This window comes from Aquarana catesbeiana, linkage group LG02 (assembly GCF_042186555.1).
Source record: "Aquarana catesbeiana isolate 2022-GZ linkage group LG02, ASM4218655v1, whole genome shotgun sequence".
Lineage (NCBI taxonomy): Eukaryota > Metazoa > Chordata > Amphibia > Anura > Ranidae > Aquarana > Aquarana catesbeiana.
The window spans coordinates 7,466,149-7,489,055 of record NC_133325.1 but is presented as its reverse complement, the minus strand read 5'-3'; the positions used below and the strand labels follow the sequence as shown (position 1 = coordinate 7,489,055).

The window sequence follows — 22,907 nt, the reverse complement described above, 5'->3', positions numbered from 1 at the left end:
AAAATTGGACTGTAACGAAATTATCCTATCCTGGACTGCAGGAACTGCCGTTTCGGGAATGTTGTTAGCGAAGGATGTGGGATGGAACCCGCAATTGGTCCAGAAAGGAGTCTGGTTGGTGGAGGCATGGATAGAGTTATTGTACGCAAATTCAGCGTAGGAGAGGAGGCTCGCCCAATCATCCTGAGAACCCGAGCAGAAGCATCGGAGGTACTGCTCTAGCGTCTGGTTGGTCCTCTCTGTCTGGCCATTGCTTTGGGGATGATAAGCTGAAGAAAGACAAATGTTGATACCCAAAGCCTTGCATAGTTCCCTCCAGAATTTGGACGTGAACTGGACGCCTCTGTCCGACACGATGCTCCTTGGTATTCCATGGAGCCTAACAACCTCCTTTAGAAAGATGTTGGCCGTGTCTACGGCAGAGGGAGTACCCCTCATGGGCAGAAAGTGGGCCATTTTGGAAAGGCGGTCGACAACAACAAGGATGGTGGAGAAACTCTCTGAGCTGGGTAGGTCAACGATGAAGTCCATGGACACGTCAGCCCATGGTCGTTCCGGAATGGGCAAAGGTCTGAGCAGACCCCAGGATTTGGTGTTCTGGCCCTTGTTTCTCTGGCACAGGGAACAGGACGCCACATATTCCCTACAATCCCTTCTCCATCCTGGCCACCAAAAAGAACGAGAAAGGAGTTCAGCCATCTTCTTATTCCCAAAATGTCCTGCCATCTTGTGATCATGACACATCTGAAGGGCTAAGGGCCGAGTCACTTGTGGTACAAATATTTTTCCTTTAATCTAGAAAAGGTCTTCATATTTTTTCAGGGAATGCACAGCTGGTTCCGTACATGCGCCTGATGAAGATTTGATGGAGGATATTAAGTCTGCTTGAGTTAGTCCGAGAAAATTTTGAGGAGAGAGGATTGTGCTGGGTGTTGGTATTTGGGAATCTGCGGAAAACATTCGTGAAAGGGCATCGGCCTTCCCGTTCTTTGCCCCAGGTCTGTATGCTATATGGAAATTAAAACGAGAGAAGAATAGGGCCCAACGGGCTTGGCGGGGTTTTAACCGTCTTGCTGTTCTGAGGTACTCGAGATTTTTGTGATCCGTAAAGATCATCACCGGATGAACTGCCCCCTCCAGCAGATACCTCCATTCCTCCAAAGCAAACTTTATAGCCAACAGCTCTCTGTCACCCACGTCGTAATTGAGTTCCGGTGGGCTGAGTTTCCGAGAAGCGAAAGCTACTGGATGTAGGATGGCCTTTGGTCCCTGTCTCTGGGAAAGAATTGCTCCGGTTGCGATTTCTGATGCATCTACCTCCAGTACGAAGGGTTGAGTCGGGTCAGGATGGCAGAGGATTGGAGCGGAACTGAATAGTTCTTTTAACTTAAGGAAAGCCTCTTGAGCGGCTGCGGACCACTGGAAAGAATGATGCTGCCTAGTTAGTTGGGTAATAGGTGCCACAATGGCCGAGAATCCCACGATAAATTTCCGATAGAAATTGGCGAATCCTATAAACCTCTGTACTGCTTTTTTATTTGATGGAGCTGGCCACTCCTGAATTGCCTGAATCTTCTGGGGGTCCATTGCAACCCCATTGGTGGAGAGTATGAATCCCAAGAATTGTATGGTTGATCTCTCAAACTCACACTTTTCGGCTTTTAGGTATAGCTTGTGTTGCAGAAGAATAGCAAGAACCGTTTTAACGTGCCTCCTGTGCATCTCTAGCGTAGGGGAAAAGATGAGGATGTCGTCCAGATACACCACCAGGAAGTCATCTAGATATTGTCGAAATATGTCATTCACTAGATGTTGGAAGGTGGCTGGAGCATTGCAGAGGCCGAATGGCATCACTAAATATTCGAAGTGACCGAATCTGGATCTAAAGGCCGTCTTCCATTCGTCTCCAGCCCTGATCCTGACGAGATTGTAGGCCCCTCGGAGGTCGAGTTTGGAGAACACCTTGGCCGATCGGAACCTTTGGAATAACTCAGGAATGAGCGGCAACGGGTACCGGTTCTTAATTGTGATGTTGTTGAGTTGTCGATAGTCTATGCAGGGTCTTAGGGTACCATCTTTCTTCCCAACGAAAAAAAGATACCTGCTCCGGCGGGTGAGGATGAAGGGCGGATGAAACCTTTCTCAAGATTTTCGTCTATGTACTGCTTTAGAGCCTCCAGCTCGGTTTCAGAAAGGGGAAATATCCGGCCAAATGGAATCTCGGAACCAGGAAGAAGGTCAATTGGACAGTCGTAGGCCCTGTGAGGTGGTAGGCGGTCAGCCATTTGTTTACTGAAAACCTCTTGAAACTCAAGATACTCGGAGGGGACGTGTTGGAGGTTGTTTGGCGGTACCGCCATTGTGGCGCAAACTTTGGAATCCGGAAGCAGGCAGTGTTGGGAGCAATACTGAGAAGAGAAGTATACTGACTTGGTGCTCCATTTGATTAGTGGATCGTGGGCTTGCAACCATGGTAGGCCAAGTATGATGGGAAAGATTGGTGAGCAAATTAGGTCAAGCCGTAAGAACTCCCGGTGGCCGGAGTCTGTGACTACTGAAATAGGTTGGGTCTCCTGGGTGATGGGACCAGAGCAAGGAAGGGATCCGTCGGCCAGATGTATTTGTAGATCCTGCTCTTTGGTTTGTAGAGGGATCTTCAATCTGTGTGCCAAGGCGGAATCTATGAAGCAGCTGCAGGCCCCGGAATCAACGATGGCCTGCAGGCGAGTCTCCCTTTCCGGAAGCTGCAGAGAAACAAACAACATCACATAAGCCTTGGGAATGTTATGGTTAGGAAAGTTCAATATGTTTGACTGAGGGAACTTACTAGGCCTGATCGGACAGCTGCGCAGGAAGTGTCCGGTTCCTCCGCAGTAGAGGCAAAGGTTAGACTGCCGCCTGCGCTGCTTCTCCTCGGAGGTCAATGGACCTCGGACCAAACCAAGCTGCATTGGTTCGACTTCAGGGACCGATGCAGTGGTAACTGAAGATGAAGTTGAGGGTACTGTAGAGTGAGGTCTTGGCGACGCCCAGGCAGGGCGAGGCTACTGAAACCGTTCTGAGCGCCGCTCCCGAAGGCGCCGATCGAGCTTTGTAGCTGCTTGAATGAGTTCCTCTAGGGAAGCAGGGGTCTCCATCCTAGCTAACTCATCTTTGAGTAATTCAGACAAGCCTTGGCGGTACTGGTAACGCAGGGCCGGCTCATTCCAGTTGGTGTCGGCCGCCCACTTACGGAACTCCACTGTATAGTCCTCAATAGGTCTTCTTCCTTGGGACAAATGGTGCAAGATAGCTTCGGCGGTGGCCATGCGTTGCGGATCATCATAGAGCTGGGTCATGCTCTCAAAGAATGCCTCGATAGTGTTCAGGGCAGGGCTGCTCTGTTCCATCAGGCTGTGGGCCCAAGCCTGGGGTTCTTCGGATAGCAGGGAAATGACAAACCCCACCTTGACGATTTCTGAAGAGAAAGTTCTTGGCTGTAGGGCGAAGTAGAGGGAACATGCGTTTTTAAAAGCCCTAAACTTCTTGCGATCTCCCGAGAACCGTTCAGGTGTAGGGACCCTGGGCTCAGGAAGGGCCATGACCACAGTGGGGTTGGCCGGAGCTTGGGGAAGCGGACCCCCACTGCTGGGTGCAGGAGCTGCGGCTGCGGAGGGTAGTAACCCGGTGATCTGCTGCAGACGGTTATCAATTTGTGTATAACCTTCTTGTAGCTTCTGTACGGAGTCCGCGAGGGTAGATACTTGTTGGCACAGGATCTCCAGAGGAGAGCGCGCTCTGTCGGCCTCAGACATCTGGCTGGTTTGTACTGTCACAAACACGTACTCACCGAGGCCGAGATGCCGAGAGCGGCTCGCCCTTACGACCACGCGCACCCAGACCCCCGAAATGGGTACAGGAGGCTGAGGGCACGCGGAGGCACGGGCTTCCGGACGGATAGTAGGTTCAGAAGCTGGAAGCGGGTGTCCTGGGATCCGCAGGGAGCAGGGCTGCAAACACAAGCAGAGGTTAGGGAATAGGCAGGTAATAATCAGGGTGTCACAAGACCCAGCAGCGCGGTGGTTAAGCAGACCAGGATTCGGAGCACAGATCTGGCAGGTATAATCAGGATAGTCCAGCAGAGTAGTGGTTAAACAGGCCAGGGGTTTGGTACACAGATCAGGCAGGTTATTGATAGGATTGTCCAGCAGAGTGGTGGTTAAACAAGCCAAGGTTCGGTACACAGATCAGGCAGAAGTACAAGGGAAAATCCGGGAGAGTAGTGGTTAATCAGGCAGCAGAGGTTTGGTACACAGATCAGGCAAGGTACTTAGGGACAATCCGGGAGAGTAGTGGTTAATCAGGCAGCAGAGGTTTGGTACACAGATCAGGCAAGGTACTTAGGGAACACAGGCTCAGAGAACAGGGGAGAGCTGACGACAAACCAGCAACCCGACTGGGTGCTGGAGCCGTCAGATATAGCCCCCCTGCCCGGCGAGCGCGTCAGTGTGACGCGCTACCGGGCACCCGCACGGGCTACGGCGCGCACACGGGGACCGCCGTGCACCCGCGCGCGCCGCACCATCAGGCCGCGGACGGGTGTGCGGCGAAGCGCTCGTCCCGTGCGCATGCGCACCGGAGCCCGGCGAGCGGAGACGCTCCCTGGCTCCTGACACATATCCTATTCTTTGCTCACAAATCCCCCTTTTCCAGCACTGCCCAGGAGTCCAGATATAAACGTTTGACCAGATGGTATGCAGTCCCCACTTTCGCACAAAATTTTCCCTAGTTAAATTTTTACCTGTTAGAGGTGTAAAGCCCTCCACAACTCTTCCCCCAGCTACATCACCAACCTTGTCCCAAAATACCAACCAGACCGTTCTCTTCATTCCTCACATGACCTCCTACTCTCTAGCTCCCACGTCACCTCCAGGACTTCTTCAGAGCCTCTCCCATCCTCTGGAACTCTCTACCTCAATCTGTCTGACTATCGTCTACTCTGTCTTTAGGTAATCCCTAAAAACCCTTATCTTTAATATCTTCACCTTCTTCACCTCCCATAAACTATGGCATAAATATCAGAAGATCGATCAATCCTGATGTACTGACGGGCAATCTCAATTCTTGAGACCCGAAAATACCAGGACAATTAAAATATCCCCAAAATGACCCCTTTTTGGAAAGTAGACATTCCAAGGTATTTAGTAAGAGGCATGGTGGGTATTAGGAAGTTATAATTTTTTTGTTACAATATTTTGGATTTTTTTATTGTTTACATCCTGTCCCCAGTACAGTACAGCGTCCTCATATAACTGGTGTGGAGGTGAGCAGGGACACCGACTGGTGACAATATGTAAAAAAAAAAAAAGCCAAAAAGTATTTTTAATAATTTTTTTAAACATTTTTTTTTACAACTACTAGTGTTATAGGCGGCACAGTGGTGCAGTGGGTAGCACTCTCGCCGAGCAGTAAAAAAAGGTTCACTGGTTTGAATCCCAACCACGACACTACCTGCCTGGAAATTGCATGTTCTCCCTGTGCCTGCGTGGGTTTCCTCCGGCTACTCCGGTTTTCACCCACACTCCAAAGACATGCTGGTAGGTTAATTGGCTTCTGTCCAAAATTGGCCCTAGTATATGAATGTGAGTTGGGGACCTTGGATTGTGGGCTCCTTGAGGGTAGGGATCGATGTGAGTGTGCGATGTGTGGAGCACTGTGTAAATTGACGGCGGTATATGGGTACCTTAGATAATAATATAATAGATGAGCATCTTAATGAGACACAATGTACAGGGATAAGGACAATTGTATACATGCACCCATACTTACTCAGGTTAAACTGGATGGACTGGTGTCTTTATTCAACCTACTAACTGTGTAACTGTGTACCATACTAACACTGTACTACTCTGGGGAGGTAACCATGATTTCTTTTTTTTTACACACTATGATTGTTTATAGCAGTGAATTTCCTTGCTATAAGCAAGCATTTTTACTGAATGAAATAGATTAATTCAGTGTATATTGTTGTGATTGGCCTTGTCTGTACTAGGGTTGTCCCGATACCGATACTAGTATCGGTATCGGCACCGATACCGAGCATTTGCCCAAGTACTTGTACTCGGGCAAATGCTCCCGATGCTTCCCCCGATACCTGGAAGACAGCTGTGATCGGCACGTGGGGGAGTTACAAGCTTCTCCCCCCGCCGGCTTTCAGCTGCTTTAGTGAAATACAGCGGTGATTGCTCACCGCTGACTGTCACTGCATCCTACTGCATGTCCCCTCCGTTCCTCTCTCCTTTTCTGTCCCCCTCCGCTGTCCCCTCCATTCCTCTTTCATTATCTGTGCCTCTCCTGTCCCCTCCGTTCCTCTTTCATTATCTGTGCCTCTCCTGTCCCCTCCGCTCCTCTCTCCTTTTCTGTCCCCTCCGCTCCTCTCTCCTTTTCTGTCCCCTCCGTTCCTCTCTCCTTTTCTGTCCCCCTCCGCTGTCCCCTCCGTTCTGCTGTGCCTCTCCGCTGTCCCCTCCGTTGTCCCCTCCGTTCCCCTCTCCTTCTCTCTCCCCCTCCATTCCACCGTCCTCCTCCTCCTTCCTTTGTGAATGAACAGAGTCAGCTGACTCTGTCCATTCACATAACTGAAACATTGTAATCTCCTGTGATTACAATGTGTCAGTTTATGAATGGAGAGGAGCCGCTGTCTTCTCTCCATTCATTTTCAGTGCAGCTGAGGCTGCAGAGAAAGGGACTGGGGAATCTCTATCCTCTGTCTCTTTCTCTGTCTCAAGGGGGAGATATCAGAGGTCTGTTAAGACCCCTGATATCTTACTAAAGCCCCCCAACAGGGCTGATAAAAAAAAAAAACACACATATTGCAATAAAGAATAAAAAAAATTATTGTAAAAAATAAAAATTGTAAAAAAAAAAAAAAACACACACATACAACGTTCACCCCCTCCCCCCCCCCAAAAAAAAAAGCACTGTTAAAAAAAAAAAAAAAAAACACTGTCACGTGACATTAAAAAAAAAGTATCGGTAATCGGTATCGGCGAGTACTTGAAAAAAGTATCGGTACTTGTACTCGGTCCTAAAAAAGTGGTATCGGGACAACCCTAGTCTGTACCATGTGATCACTGTGGCCAACCACACAATAACTGTCATGAATAAAAGCCATTCATTGTTCACAATTGTCATGTTATCTACTGTGATTGGTCACAGCGATCACATGGTACCGGCAGTGGGCCGCTACACTGATCAGTCATCCACAGGACATAGCGGGTGACAGACTGCGCCAGAGATTGGTCCTGCAGGGCCGCACAAGATCTGTTCTCCCAGAACAATATGGCTCCATTTTGGCCATCATATTACAATAGGCTGAGCGGGAAGAAGTTAATAATAAATGTTAAAAAATGAAGTAATTTTAATGAAACCTTTTTTAAAGAATTCTGACTTTTATTTTTCTCTGTACAGGTGGACTGAGGAACCAAGTTTTTGGTCATGCTGGTCTTCATCAATAAAACAAAGTCACATGGGAATCGATCCATATGGGTGTTATAAGTGACTGAAAGTTTTTATTGAAGTTCACTGGAGGATTCACAAAGGACTCAAGACATATCCATGTTCTAAATATCATAAATGTATTGGATCCTCTTCAACATTGACCCAGCCTCATTGGACAACAGGAGAGAAGTCATTTCAGTGTTCTGCAAGTGACAATGGCTTTATAGTAAAGTCCAACCCATGTATACATAAGAGGAGTCATTTCAGAAGATATTTCTTGTTTGGAACGTGACAAAAGTTTTTCAATGGAGGCAAAACGTATCACACACCAGAAGGTTCACAATGACAAGAAAGCATTTCAGTGTTCTGAATGTGATTAAACTTTTACAACAAAGTCAAAACTTATCACACACCAGAGGGTTCACACTGGAGAGAAACCATATCAGTGTTCTGAATGTGGCAAAGCTTTTTCACAGAAGTCAGATGTTATCAAACATCAGAAGGTTCACACTGGAGAGAAACCATATCAGTGCCCTGAATGTGGCAAAGCTTTTACAACCAAGGCAGAGCTTACCATACACCATAGAGTTCACACTGGAGAGAAGCCATATCAGTGTTCTGAATGTAGCAAAGCTTTTACACAGAAATCAAATCTTATCAGACACCAGAGAGTTCACACTGGAGAGAAGTCATATCAGTGTTCTGAATGTGGCAAAGCTTTTACACAGAAGTCAGATGTTATCACACACCAGAGAGTTCACACTGGAGAAAAGTCATATCAGTGTTCTGAATGTGGCAAAGCTTTTACAACCAAGGCAGAGCTTACCATACACCAGAGAGTTCACACTGGAGAGAAGCCGTATCATTGTTCTGAATGTGGCAAAGCTTTTACACAGAAATCAAATCTTATCAAACACCAGAGGGTTCACACTGGAGAGAAGTCATATCAGTGTTCTGAATGTGGCAAAGCTTTTACACAGAAATCAAATCTTATCAAACACCAGAGAGTTCACACTGGAAAGAAGCCATTTTAATGATCTGAATGTGATAAAGATTTCACAGTTAATGCCGGGCTAATCTGTCACCAGAGGATTCACAAGCTTCAAAGAAGGGGAATATTAAAAGAGTTGCTGGTGTCCCATTAGTTTCATAGCCCCAATGTTATCCCATAAGCTAGGGAAGAAGTGAAAAGATAAAATGCTACTTTAGAAAAACAAAATCTGGGAGCAAACTGGAATGTAATGATCGGATGCACTGACTTTTTCTCCTCATGATTTATATATTTTTCTTTTTTTATGGAGCTTTGACAGGATATGTAATGCATTTTCATCATTCACTAACTGGGCAGTGTTACCAAGTGTTTTCTTCATTGCCAGATCCTGAGCTAATACATGATCAACACTGCCGCAGTACCAGAGACTAGGATGGGGTCAAGTGGCATCTTGCAAAGCCTCTGAAGCCTCATTCCAGGTTCTTCTGACTGTTGATACACCATAAGTCAGGCGTCAGGGCTCCAGCTCAGCACACCTTCTCCAAACCTCCCCTCCCATGATAAATGCCTCCTTTTCATATTTTATCTCCTCTCGTGGATGACATCTTTGCAGGCAGATCTGTGACTGGGACACCAGCCAGGGAGAGGGCTCGGGTTGGTGAGAATGTGATCTCCTAAGCTGCCGCAGACCTTCCCACACTGGGTTGCTGCTGTTTATGGGATGCTTTTATCAGTACCACTTAAGTTCAGCTGGCTACTTGTATTCCATCTGGTTCTGCTGAAAGTCTCAGGGATCTCATCAGGTGTAGAATGGATGTTCTTGTTATCTTCTTTCTCTGTTTAGCTATTACTCCTCTCCATAGACTATTCACACAGCACACCTACAAGAGATCGGGGCTGAGTGTGTGGTCATATTCCTACCACTTCTGGGGACTGAAATTCCTCCAGCTGGGGTTCACTTTAACCTTTTCGTTGCACACCCCCTTTTTGCTTTTTTTTGCACACATTTACATAATAATTTTAGCCTTGAAGAAGATGTAAATACCCCAAACATTATATATTTTCTGAAACCAGATACCCTAAAGAATAAAATAGTGGTAGTTTCAATTTTTTATGTCACACGATATTACCTCAAAGGTCTAGGAAACACAAACTTCAGTAAAAAAAACACTAAAGTGAATTTTATGGCAACAAAATGCAATAAATTACCACATTTTTGGTAAAATATAAAAAAAAACGAGGTTACGCCGAGTAAGTAGATACCCAACTTGCCAAACCTTAAATTATGTGCGCTGTAAAATGGCGACAAACTTCAGTAATCTATTTTTTCTATAGGCAACTCTTCAAAAAACCCTATAGGTATTTGTTTAGTGTTACAGAGGAGGTCTGGTTCTAGAATTATTGCTCTCACTCCGGCGTGCGCGGTTATATGTAACGTGTATCGCAATCAACGTTTTCACGTGTAGGCACCCCTGAGGCATTTTTTTTACATATGTATGTGCATATATGTGGAGGTGGGGGCACCAAGTATTTTTTTTGCGGGGGGGGGGGATTTTATGTGCTTGGGTGTAACTTAATTTTTTGCAAAAAAATAAAGTTTTTTCTTTAAATTTTTCTTTCATCACATAGGGGACAAATAGTCCTGCATGTGATATTTTTTAGGTGCCAGGTTCTCTTTAATGAGACTTGCAGGGTCTAAAAGACCCCCAATGTCTCCTCTGGGCTCCACTGAATGTTTTGTGATGCAGATCACACTGCAAAACACACACCGAGAGGCTGACCTGGAAGTGACATCATAGACCTTGCTTTCTGGGTCACAGCAAGAAGGGGAGGAGAGTGGACGTGTGTCCGTTGTTCTCCCCCCCCAGCCCCCGCACTCACCATGTTGGTCCTGGGAATGCAAAGGAAGGGATCTGGACAGCCGCACTCCAATATAATCACCTTTATTTAATAAAAACACAGTTCATACAGCAAATGGAGGTAGAGGAATCAGATGTGGATAATAACATTGGTCCTGGGCCTGCAGATGGGTAAGTGGAGTTGGGAAAATATGGCGGGGAAGCGCCATTTCTGGGGGGGTGTGACCAATCGGGTGGCAGTTTTCACCTGACCTGTCAGTTTCACACACAATCCCAGTGGCTGCAGCAACAGGATTGTGTGTTGTCCCCCTGCTGTCAGGTCTGTATGATGTGCGGACCTGGCAGTGAAATGGGTCATGACTCTGAATGGACAGATCTCTTTTTGGTGTAAAGTTTTCAAAGAACATTTCTTATCCCTGGAAATGTTATGATGTTGGCACTAAAGTGTAACAAGTTTTTTGTTTTGTTTGGTTGGGTTGTTTTGTGGGAATGCTTTGTGTGTTGTGAGTTCTTATTTTGTTGTAATTTGGAAAATGAAATAAAAATTTTTTGATTGAAAAAAAAGTGTAACTTTGGTCTGATCAATAATTACATAAATGGTGCAATCTGTCATTAGCATAGAAGTTTTTGTTTTTCCGAGTCTCCCCTTGTAACATTTTTATTTCCTGTTGATCCTCCCAGTAGATCTGTTTTCTTCTACTTCCTATAGAAGGTCAAGCTATTTGGCAAAAATGGCAGTTGGATGGGGTTGGGAAACACCATATAACATGGCCGGGGGTGCTTACAACTGTCAGTTTTCATTCATTTGGTGGTTTAAACCTTAAAAAAACCTGTTGCTGTAACTGCTTTAGAAGCGTTATCTGAAGTTGGACTTTACTTGTTGTGTGTCTTACTTATAATCTATCTAAGACTTCCCTGTACAGGGTGATAACACTGCTGTGTAATGTTACTGCAGAATGATGAGGGTTGTCATCCTGTTACAGAAGGTGGGAAAATAACAGATCTACAGACAGGATAACAGGTGATAAAACGATGTTGCGGAGGGAACTCTGGGAATTCTAATGACAGATTACATTACACATTAAGTTAGAAGACTTCCTGCTGTTGGTCTTATGTTTGAATTGTCTTCTGATATTTACTGTCCTGCTGTAAAAGGTGTAAATGATTGCCCACATGTTTCCTGTAGTAGCGGGGACTACAAACTCATATTAGGAATATTAGGATGGGTACCTACCCAAGGGGGTCACCTTTTTGTATTTGGGAGAAACATTTCACATGGTTTCTTAAATTCCATTAATGACACCGACAAGGGAAGTCTCACTTATTTCACTAACAATAGGAGAGCCAATCACAGGCCAATAACATTTCATGGTTTCTCAATGTAGTCGCAGAATGTTTAATCCCCATCGGTCCAATAGATTCCTAGTCCTTCCAGATAACATTTCCTTCTTGTGTGGAAGGAGCACCCTAAAATGTCTTCCCTTCAATCCCACCCATAGCTGTACTTTAGGTGATGTTGCTCCTCCCATATCTGTAAGGGAAAGCCTCAATTTCTCCCAATACTCCCCTGGCCTTCCAGTGAGAAGAAACATTTTCTCTGGAGTGGATATGTTTTATGCAGTGAGCCCTTCATAGACGGGATGGGGAATCTAAGTCATCTAAGATAAGTAAGATGAACCCGTGTACTGGAGTCATGGATCAGATAACCAATGAGACCATTGATGTTATAGCAGAACTGACAGCAGAAGTGTCTCCATCACCTAAGGTGGTGTCACAGAACTGCATGGCTGCTGACTATCTCTCGGAAGCTCAAGGTGGAGTCTACAAACTGGTGTCACATAGAGAGTGTTGTACATTTATTTTATATCATGAGTAGGGATGAGCCTGATGTTCGAGTCAAACGTAAGTATGACTCGAACATCGGACGCTTGCCTGTTCACCGAACATTGAATATGATGTGGTGTTCGCAGCAAATTCGGAAGCCGCAGAACACCGTTAAAGTCTATTAGACAACTATGAGATACCCCAGATGACGGCTCTTTAGCTGAAACATGTCGGGTGGACCCCTCACGATCACCGCTATATGATATTTGAGCTTTTTTCGTTCTTCCAAAATGTGAGTCTGTTTTTTATTATCTTAATAAATTAGTGGTTTTAAAAACGTTATTACGCTATGTGAGTTTTGTTTGCTCCTTGCATGGCATATGTATTACACCTTGGGCTTAAGCTGGATTATCCATGGGCGAGGAAGCCGTGTTGTTACCCCTTTCCCCACCATGTGTTGATGACATCTGACAAGACACACCTTTCAGAACCAGTGGTTACTAAGCCTTTTTGACTTGTCTGGCGTACGCCATTACAGGTCAACTAGTTCCGGTAAGCCTCCTCTACTTCTGGTGTTGGCCCCGGCACTGATGTACAATCTATACACACTTGTGGTCTTCTTTCTACCTACTCGTCAGATCTGGTGCAATCATCCATCTGTGAATTTGGGAGTTTCTTTCCACCATCTGGCCACTTATCACCCCCATAGAACTATGCTGATGTTCTTTTCACTATTTTTTCCACACAATATGGACAGTTACATTTTATGATTTTACTTTGTTTGATGTTTGTTTTATGGAACCAGTACTGGTTTCTAATCACTGGCACATCTGATCACCAAGCTTTATTATTGCTCATTTTAATTTTTTTCTATGTGATTAACATGGTTTAATTATTTGTTATTATCCATGGTCATACATGTTTTGGTAGTAATCACTATTTTTATATGCACATATGTATTGTGATATACACGTTTGTAGATATGAATTATAGCGCTACACTTTTATTATTTTTATGTATTATTTACCTTTAGTCTATAGGTGTGTTGGCTGCTATCTTTTCCCCTTTTTTTCAGTCTAAACGCAGCGCTGTACTTTATTTTTTATATTATGAGACAAAAATATGAAAAAACAAAAGTGCTAGTTTTAAAGGCTTATATGCAAGTTATTGTCATAAAAAGTGTTTGGGAACCCGGGTCCTGCCCCAGGGGACATGGATCAATGCAAAAAAAAGTTTTTAAAACGGATGTTTTTTCGGGAGCAGTGATTTTAATAATACTTAAAGTGAAAAAAATAAAAATGAGATATTCATTTAAATATCGTGCCTGGGGGTCCCCTTAGTCTACCTGTAAAGTAGCACATCTTTCCTGTGTTTAGAACAATACCACAACAAAATGACATTTCTAAAGGAAATTATCCCAGCAGGGCTTTTTTTCTCGGAGAATAGGTGCAGGAACTCCCCCCGTTTGAGTCACCCCTTGTCTCTGCGCCTACCCACCTCTGACCACCGTCCCTTGATTCCACCCCCTACCCACCTACCAGTACTGCCCCTTTTAAAAAATACAGAACCAAGTATCATTTTGTGGTGCTAAATCATTTGTATGGAACATGTTAATGATAAAAAGAAAAGCAGTAAAATAGATCCCCTGCAGCCAGGAACAATAGAATCCCAACAATAGATCCCCACGCAACAATAGACTCCCCCAGGAACAATGGACTCCACCCCAACAACAATAGATTCCCTGCAGTAACAGTGAGCCAACCACAACAAAATATCTAACCCAGTAACAAAATGTCCACCCAAGCAACATTAGACCCCCCAGCAGCAACAACAGATCTCCCAGCAGCCAGCATCAATAGATTCTCCAGCAGCCAGTAAAGATAGACCTCTCCCTCAACAGTAGATCCCTTCCAGCAACATAAGACCCACCCTCAGCAACAATAGATTCCCCATTAGCAACAATAGACCCTCACACAAAATCAGATCCCCAACAGTGACAATAGATCCCCTAGCAGCCAACATCAATAGACCCTCCAGCACACCCCACACCCCATGCTATTACATACACTCAGTGCTGGAGGTGCCGGAACTGCGTTCCCCCGCCTTCCTGCTGAAATAAAGCCCTGAATCCCGGCAATATAGATAAAAATCATTGAAAAAAAATTGCATGGGTCCCCCCCAGTCCATTACCAGGTCCTTTTGGGTCTGGTATGAATTTTAAGGGGAACCCTGCGCCAAAATTAAATAAAATGGCGTAGGGGTCCCCCCAAAATCCATACCAGGCCCTAAAGGTCTGGTATGGATTTTAAGGGGAACCCCGTGCCAAAATTTTAAAAAATGGCGTAGCCCCCCCCCAAATCTTTAACAGTCCCTTATCTGAGCACGCAACCTGGCAGGCCGCAAGAAAAGGGGGGGAGGGATGAGAGTGCCCCCCCTGCAGAACTGTACCAGGCCACATGTCTTCAACATGGGGAGGGTGCTCCATTCATAAACTGAAGCATCGTAAACACTGTCCAATCAGAAAAGGTCCCCTCTCCATCCTGAAAGATCTGGGGGGAACCAGAGAGAGCATGGAGGGGGAGCGGACTGGAGGAGGACGGGGGGACCGGAGGAGCACACGGAGGAACACAGAGGGGAGCCAGAGAAGGATACAGGGGGCACTCGGGAACAATCGGTGTGCCGGCGGGGGAAGTTATAATCACAGATCTCCCTGTGTACTTCTCCGTATGACATGGACATTCACTGTATTGTTCATTTAAGCACAAGAGACTCCACTTTGTTCTCACTGTTGAAATGTGTTCTGTAACCTTCACCTAACACACAGACACATCTTCTACTAGAAGCTCTCTCTGTCTCTACTCCCCCCTCCCCCTCCCCTCTCATGGTTTTATTCTTGCAATTGTTCTATTCCTTAGCTTTTAATAACATATTTCTATTTGTTAGCTTTTAATAACATCTCACACCACCCCTTTCTTATCTATGTATAAAATAACATGTAATAATACATTTTGGCACGGAACGGACATTTTACACACAGTGATTGCCTCCTGTGAATCTCTTCCTGCAGCTGAAGTTTTATCTTCTGTTTTTAGAGTCCCAATCAGAAATATTTCCAGAACAATATTGATATCCAAGTCATTTTCTAATGATTTTATGTTTGTAAAAAATAATCTTTATCTTTTATAATAAAGACATTAAGTATAATTTTTGTCCATATGTCCCTTACTGGTTCCGTTAAAGTCCATCATATCAGTTCTATCTCCTAAAATCTCACAAGAGTTATTGATTGGCATTGTCACTCTCAGAATAAAGACTGGGCGATTGAAAATGCTTCCCCTCCCACTTACATTTCTACTGTGCATACAGAAATCTTTGTATCCATCTTCACTAAAGCCCCACCCCTTTACTGGTACCCCCTTGTATTTACACACAATTTTACTCAACTACAAGTTGGCCTGAATTCCTGGCCCCCCTCACTCCGATAGCAAACAATCTGGAATTTTTAGCCCTGGTTCACACCGTAGCGTTTTTACATGCGACTTGACATGTGAAATCGGCGGCGATTGCTGTCAACGGCACCGTCCTAATCGGTGCAGCGCTGCACCAATTTCAAAAAGTAGTTTCTGTACTACTTTTTGCAATTTTGATCTGCGATTTATATTGACATCTGTGCAGAAACCTGCACAGATGTCTCTGAAATTGCGGCCGAAATCGGGACTGACATGCGGTGAGTGAAATCGTTCAGCTTCATTCCCGCAGCTCAGTGTGAACCGGGGCTAGTTCCTCCCCCCAATGGACATACTTACAATTGCGCAATTGTCTTAATAATCATAAAGTAAACCTCTTTTCTCTAAGGCTCCCACACAAATTGAAACTTTATGTATTAACGCCACTAAAATAAAAAAACGACTTTAACATACACGTGGCTTCAAGCCTCTTTAACCACTTCAGCCCTGGAAGGTTTTACCCCCTTCCTGACCAGAGCACTTTTTCCAATTTGGCACTGCGTTGCTTTTACTGCTAATTGCGCGGTCATGCAATGCTGTACCCAAACAAAATGTGCGTCCTTTTCTTCCCACAAATAGAGCTTTCTTTTGATGATATTTGATCACCTCTGCGGTTTTTGTTTTTTGCGCTTTAAACGGAAATTTGATATTTTCTACTTTTTGTTATAAAAAAAATCCAATAAACTAAATTTTAGTCATACATTTAGTCCAAAATGTATTCGGCCACATGTCTTTGGTAAAAAAAAAGTCAATAAGCGTATATTTATTGGTTTGCGCAAAAGTTATAGTGCCTACAAACTAGGGTACATTTTCTGGAATTTACACAGCTTTTAGTTTATGACTGCCTATCTCATTTCTTGAGGTGCTAAAATGGCAGGGCAGTACAACCCCCCCCCAAATGACCCCATTTTGGAAAGTAGACACCCCAAGGAAATTACTGAGAGGCATGTTAAGCCCATTGAATATTATTTTTTTGTCCCAAGTGATTGAATAATGACAAAAAAATGAAAAATAAATTTACAAAATTTGTTACTAAATGATATATTGCTCTCACAGGCCATGGGCATATGTGGAATTTCACCCTAAAATACATTCTGCTGCTTCTCCTGAGTATGGGGATACCACATGTGTGGGACTTTTTGGGAGCCTAGCCGCGTACGGGGCCCCCGAAAACCAAGCACCGCCTTCAGGATTTCTAAGGGTGTAAATTTTTGATTTCACTACCTATCACAGTTTTGAAGGCCATAAAATGCCCAGATGGCACTCAACCCCCCCAAATGACCCCATTTTGGAAAATAGACACCCCAAGCTATTTGCTGAGAGGCATGTTGAGTCCATGGAATAGTTTATATTTTGCCACAAGTTGTGGGAAAATGACAAACTTTTATTTTTTATTTTTTTTTGCACAAAGTTGTCACTAAATGATATTTTGCTCACACAGGCCATGGGCATATGTGGAATTACACACCAAAATACATTTAGCTGCTTCTCCTGAGTATGGGGATACCACATGTGTGGGACTTTTTTGGAGCCTAGCCGCGTACGGGGCCCCGAAAACCAATCACCGCCTTCAGGATTTCTAAGGGTGTAAATTTTTGATTTCACTCTTCACTGCCTATCACAGTTTCGGAGGCCATGGAATGCCCAGGTGGCACAAACTCCCCCAAATGACCCCATTTTGGAAAGTAGACACCCCAAGCTATTTGCTGAGAGGCATGGTGAGTATTTTGCAGCTCTAGTTTGTTTTTGAAAATGAAGAAAGAAAAGAAAAATGTATTTTTTTTTTCTATTTTCCATTTTCAAAACTTTGTGACAAAAAGTGAGGTCTGCAAAATACTCACTATACCTCTCAGCAAATAGCTTGGGGTGTCTATTTTCCAAAATGGGGTCATTTGGGGGGAATTGTGCCATCTGGGCATTCCATGAACTAGGAAACTGTGATAGGCAGTGAAGAGGGAAATCAAAAATTTACACCCTTATGCCGCGTACGCACGAGCGGACTTTACGGCAGACTTTGCCCGGCGGACTTTTCGAAGTACTTTACGACGGACTTTCTGAATGAACGGACTTGCCTACACACAATCCACCAAAGTCCGTCGAATTGGTACGTGATGACGTACGACCGGACTAAAACAAGAAAGTTCATAGCCAGTAGCCAATAGCTGCCCTAGCATGGGTTTTTGTCCGTCGAACTAGCATACAGACGGCAGGCTTTTCGACTGGACTCGATTTCAATGGATTAATTTAAAACATGTTTCAAATCTAAGTCTGTCCAACTTTTGAGAAAACAAAGTCTGCTGGAGCCCACACACGATCGAAATGTCCGACCAAATCCCGTCCGCCGGGCAAAGTCTGCAGTAAAGTCCGCTCGTGTGTACGCGGCATTAGAAACCCTGAAGGCGGTGCTTGGTTTTTGAGGTCCCGTACGCAGTTAGGCTCCCAAAAAGTCTCACACACGTGGTATCCCCGTACTCAGGAGAAGCAACAGAATGTATTTTGGGGTGTAATTTCACATATTCCCATGGCATGTTTGAGCAATATATCATTTAGTGACAACTTTCTGCAAAAAATAAAAAACTTGTCTTTTTCCCACAACTTGTGTCACAATATAAAATATTCCATGGACTCGACATGCCTCTCAGCAAATAGCTTGGGGTGTCTACTTTCCAAAATGGGGTCATTTGGGGGGTTTTGAACTGTCCTGGCATTTTATGCACAACATTTAGAAGCTTATGTCACACATCACTCACTCTTCTAACCACTTGAAGACAAAGCCCTTTCTGACACTTTTTGTTTACATGAAAAAAATTTTTTTTTTGCAAGAAAATTACTTTGAACCCCCAAACATTATATATTTTTTAAAGCAAAGGCCCTACAGATTAAAATGGTGGGTGTTTCATTTTTTTTTTTTTTTCACACAGTATTTGTGCAGCGATTTTTCAAACACATTTTTTGGGGAAAAAACACACTTTTTTAAATTTTAATGCACTAAAACACACTATATTGCCCAAATGTTTGATAGAATAAAACAGATGATCTTAGGTCGAGTACATGGATACCAAACATGACATGCTTTAAAATTGCGCACAAACGTGCAGTGGCGACAAACTACATACATTTTTAAAAGCCTTTAAAAGCCTTTACAGGTTACCACTTTATATTTACAGAGGAGGTCTACTTCTAAAATTACTGCCCTCGATCTGACCTTCACGGCGATACCTCACATGCATGGTGCAATTGCTGTTTACATTTAACGCCAGACCGACGCTTGCGTTCGCCTTAGTGCGAGAGCAGGGGGGTGGGATAGGGGTGCTTTTTTTTTTTAATTTCTTTATTATTTTGTTTTACTTTTTTATCTTATTGTTGAACTGTTCCTTTCATTTTTTTTTTTTTTTTTATATCATTTTTATTGTTATCTCAGGGAATGTAAATATCCCCTATGATAGCAATAGGTAGTGACAGGTACTCTTTTTTGAAAAAATTGGGGTCTATTAGACCCTAGATTTCTCCTCTGCCCTCAAAGCATCTGACCACACCAAGATCGGTGTGATAAAATGCTTTCCCAATTTCCCAATGGCGCTGTTTACATCCGGCGAAATCTAAGTCATGAAATGCTCGTAGCTTCCGGTTTCTTAGGCCATAGAGATGATTGGAGCCACTCTGGTCTCTGATCCGCTCTATGGTCAGCTGGCGGAACTGTCAGTAAATTTTGTAAATAAGGAGGCGGCACTGATGGGCACTGATGAGGCGGCACTTATGGGCACTGAACAGAAGGAGGGAACTGATGCGCAAAACCAAAGAGGGCTGAAACAATTATAAATAAAGAGATGAAAGAAGCCGCCAAACATAAAAAAGTGTTCCCACACAGAAAAAACAATATGATTAAAAAATATATGTGGCACTAACTAAAGTGCATGAAAATATCATAAATAATGTGATTAAACATAAAAATAATGACAATTCTTCAGTGTGACATCAATAAACTAACAAAATCAAAGTGATAAAAGGATCCAATAAGAGTGAATAAGTCCAATGATAATCTAAAAGTGCATAAAGATGAAATAAATCACAAAAAACAAAACAAAAAAAATGTAAAAAAATTGTATAAAGTGAAAAAAGTTGCATATAATAAATAAAATTGCATAAAGTGTAAAACGATCCAATAGGAGTGCATAAGTCCAATAGTAATCTAAAGGTGCATAAAAGTGAAAGAAATCACAGAAAAACACAAAAAAAAAAAAAAAAATCGCATACAGTGAAAAAAGTTGCATATAATGAAAAAAATTGCATAAAGTGCAAAATAGTGAAAAAAACGCTATAAAAATAGACAAAAGTGCATAATCCAATGAGTGCAATAAGGTTCCAACGTGGATGAAGTAAATCTTCATATAACAGTTCGTGCAAAGAACAAAAAGTGCATGTGCAGAAAATAATCGGTTTCAGATTCCTCCAATGGTCAGCAATCCGTGGTGCACCACCCATTTCCCCAGCCTCTCACCTCTAGTAAAGACCGCTATGGGTCAAGTTGAGCCTGCAGTCTGAAAGAAGATGGGAACCAGCGGTCGATCGATCCCCTCCGATCGTCACAGCACTTGACGGGTCTCTGGTGGAAGGCTTCAAGCTAGGCAGGTAAGGTGGAGGCATGTAATAAAAAGGAGTATTCTCATAGTGTAGTATTCAATGCAATTTTATTAACCACAAAGTAGTTTTTTACATTTAAAATCAGGATAAACAGCACAGAGCACAGTACTTCTGGTCTCGGCCGCGACCGGAAGTGACGACACCTGACTCCTCCCTGACACGTTGCGTCACTGCTCACGTGACTTCATCAAAGGGTGATCTGATATGTGGCAATGATTCGCACTGATAGGCGGCACTGATGGGCATTGATGGGTGGCATTGATGGGCAGCAGTGATAGCCAGCACTGACTGGGATCACTAATAGGCACTGATTGCTGGCAATGGTGGGCACTCTTTGCTGGCACAGGTGGGCACTTATTGGCACTCACTGCTGGCACTGGTGGGGGCTTTATTGTAATCAGGGCACTGATGATCAGTGCCCTGATTACATACCTAGATGTCCCTGGTGAGGAGATGCTGCTGATCGGCTCTCCTATCCTCCCACTCTGTCAGTGTGAAGCGAGGAGAGCCAATTACCGGCATCTCCGTGTTTACATGTGACCGGCTGTGATTGGACATGGTTAAAGAGCCACGGCCATGTCTCTTTACAGAGATTGGGGTCACGCCATGTCCTAGCAAAATGGCGTGGCCATAATCGCCGCACTGCACACCCCCGCGAGCCCGCGAGTGTGGCCATTCTGGGAAGCCATCATATGACGTCCACCCAGAACGTGAACCGCACTGCCCAGCCATCATTTGACGGGCAGCAAGTGGTTAAGAGCATGCAGAAAAAAGCCTTGGGAAAGGATATTTCTGATATCCAATGGGAGAAAGGTTGTCTACCATCATATAAGAGCACCATGAGCACAAGACTACAAGAAACTCCTTATTACCTATTACTGACGCATAGGTACAGTTATTACTGACACATTGAGCATTGGTAAATAATTATGTGATCCCCTGCAGATTGTGCAAGTTTCCCCACCTACAAAGAAATGAAGGGTCTATAATTTCTATCATAGCTGTATTTTATATGATAGAGACAGAATATCAACCAAAAATCCAGAAAAAACAAATGATACAAAATGTTATAAATGAAGTTGCAGTTCATTGAGTAAAATAAGTATTTGATCCCTAAGCAAAACATGTCTTAGTAGTTGGTGGAGAAACCCTTGTTGGCAAGCACAAAGGTCAGACATTTCTTGTAGTTGGTTACATAGTCACATTTCAGGAGGGATTTTGGTCCACTCTTCTTTACAGATCTTCACCTTAATCCGTAGCCTCCCTGGCGGTTTTCCCGAGTGTGGCTCGGGGTTAAAATTCAGGACCATTAGCGGTAACCCCGAGCCACACTCGGGATTACATCGCAGGATCCTGGTGTGGCTTTACTTACCTTGTCCCCGGGATCCTGCGATGTCCCCCGCAGTGTCCGTGGGCTCCGTCCTCTGCCCGAAGCCTCTCAGTGCCAGGCTCCGTTCCCTGCGAGCGTCGCGACGCACGGGGGGGGAGCCTGGCGGCAAATTTAAAAAAAGTAAAAATCATAACACATACAGTACTGTAATCTTACAGATTACAGTACTGTATGAAATTATTTCACATCCCTTTTGTCCCCAGTGCTTTGGCCCATGCCCTGCATGCAGTTTTATGTGATATATATACTGTTCTTTCTGCCTGGAAACTGGAGATTGTCCATAGCAACCAAAATATGTCCCTTTACATCAAAAGTGGCTTTAGACCAGCTAGAAAACAGCGATAGTAAATTAGAACACTTGCAGAATTGAGCGATAGTGAATCGTGGGGAAATTTATTTTATTACTATTTATTTTTATTTTTTTTAATTATTTATTTTTAATTTATTATATTATAATTTATGTTTTTGTGTTTCAAACTTTATCATACCCGGGATATCTACTAGACTCTTGTTTGGACAGATTTAAGTGTGTTATTGTTAAGAATTACAGACCTACAATATAAAACGCCAAATTTCCATGCAAAATAATTGTACCGCTTTCAGCACCTAAAATCCGAAATAATCATACCGCCAGGGAGGTTAAGGTTTCTTAGCTGTCTCTTGGCAACTCGAAGTTTCAGCTCCCTCTAGAAATTTTCTATAGGGTCATAGTCAAACATGGAGAGTGGAGTTAATGCCAAAGAGCTCAATTTCGAAGAATTTTTTTTTTTTTAAATGGTGTGGGGTCCCCCCCAAAATCCATACCAGACCCTTACTCGAACATGCAGCCCAGAAGGTCAGGAAAGGAGGGTACGAGCGAGAGTCCCCCTCCTGAACCATACCAGGCTGCATGCCCTCAACATGGGGGGGTGGGTGCCTCCATCTTCCCTGATGCCTTCTTCCTTGTGGCCGGTTACATGCTAAAAAAATAAAAAAGCTGCTCTTCTTCTGTTGCCATCTTCCTCCATTGTGTTGTCATATGCTTTTTTATTTCTTTAGTGGGTAACCGGCAGTGAGGAAGAAGACGGCGGCGGGAGAGAAGGCATTGGGGAAGACAGCGGTGGGGGATAAGGCACCGGGAGAGATGGCAGGAGCTTCACTATTCACCTTTCCCTGGAGGGGAAGCCAAGGCAAACATCAGCCTAGTCTGAACCAAGTGAAACATGAACTCCTGGCCCAGT

General features: G+C 44.0%; 2 pseudogenes; one reads left to right on the top strand and one right to left on the bottom strand.

Moving 5' to 3' along the window:
- LOC141126608 (uncharacterized) overlaps positions 1 to 8,517 on the top strand; it is a 191,012-nt pseudogene extending 182,495 nt beyond the window's left edge.
- Positions 1 to 22,907, bottom strand: part of LOC141126578 (uncharacterized) — a 1,610,887-nt pseudogene that overhangs the window by 900,381 nt on the left and 687,599 nt on the right.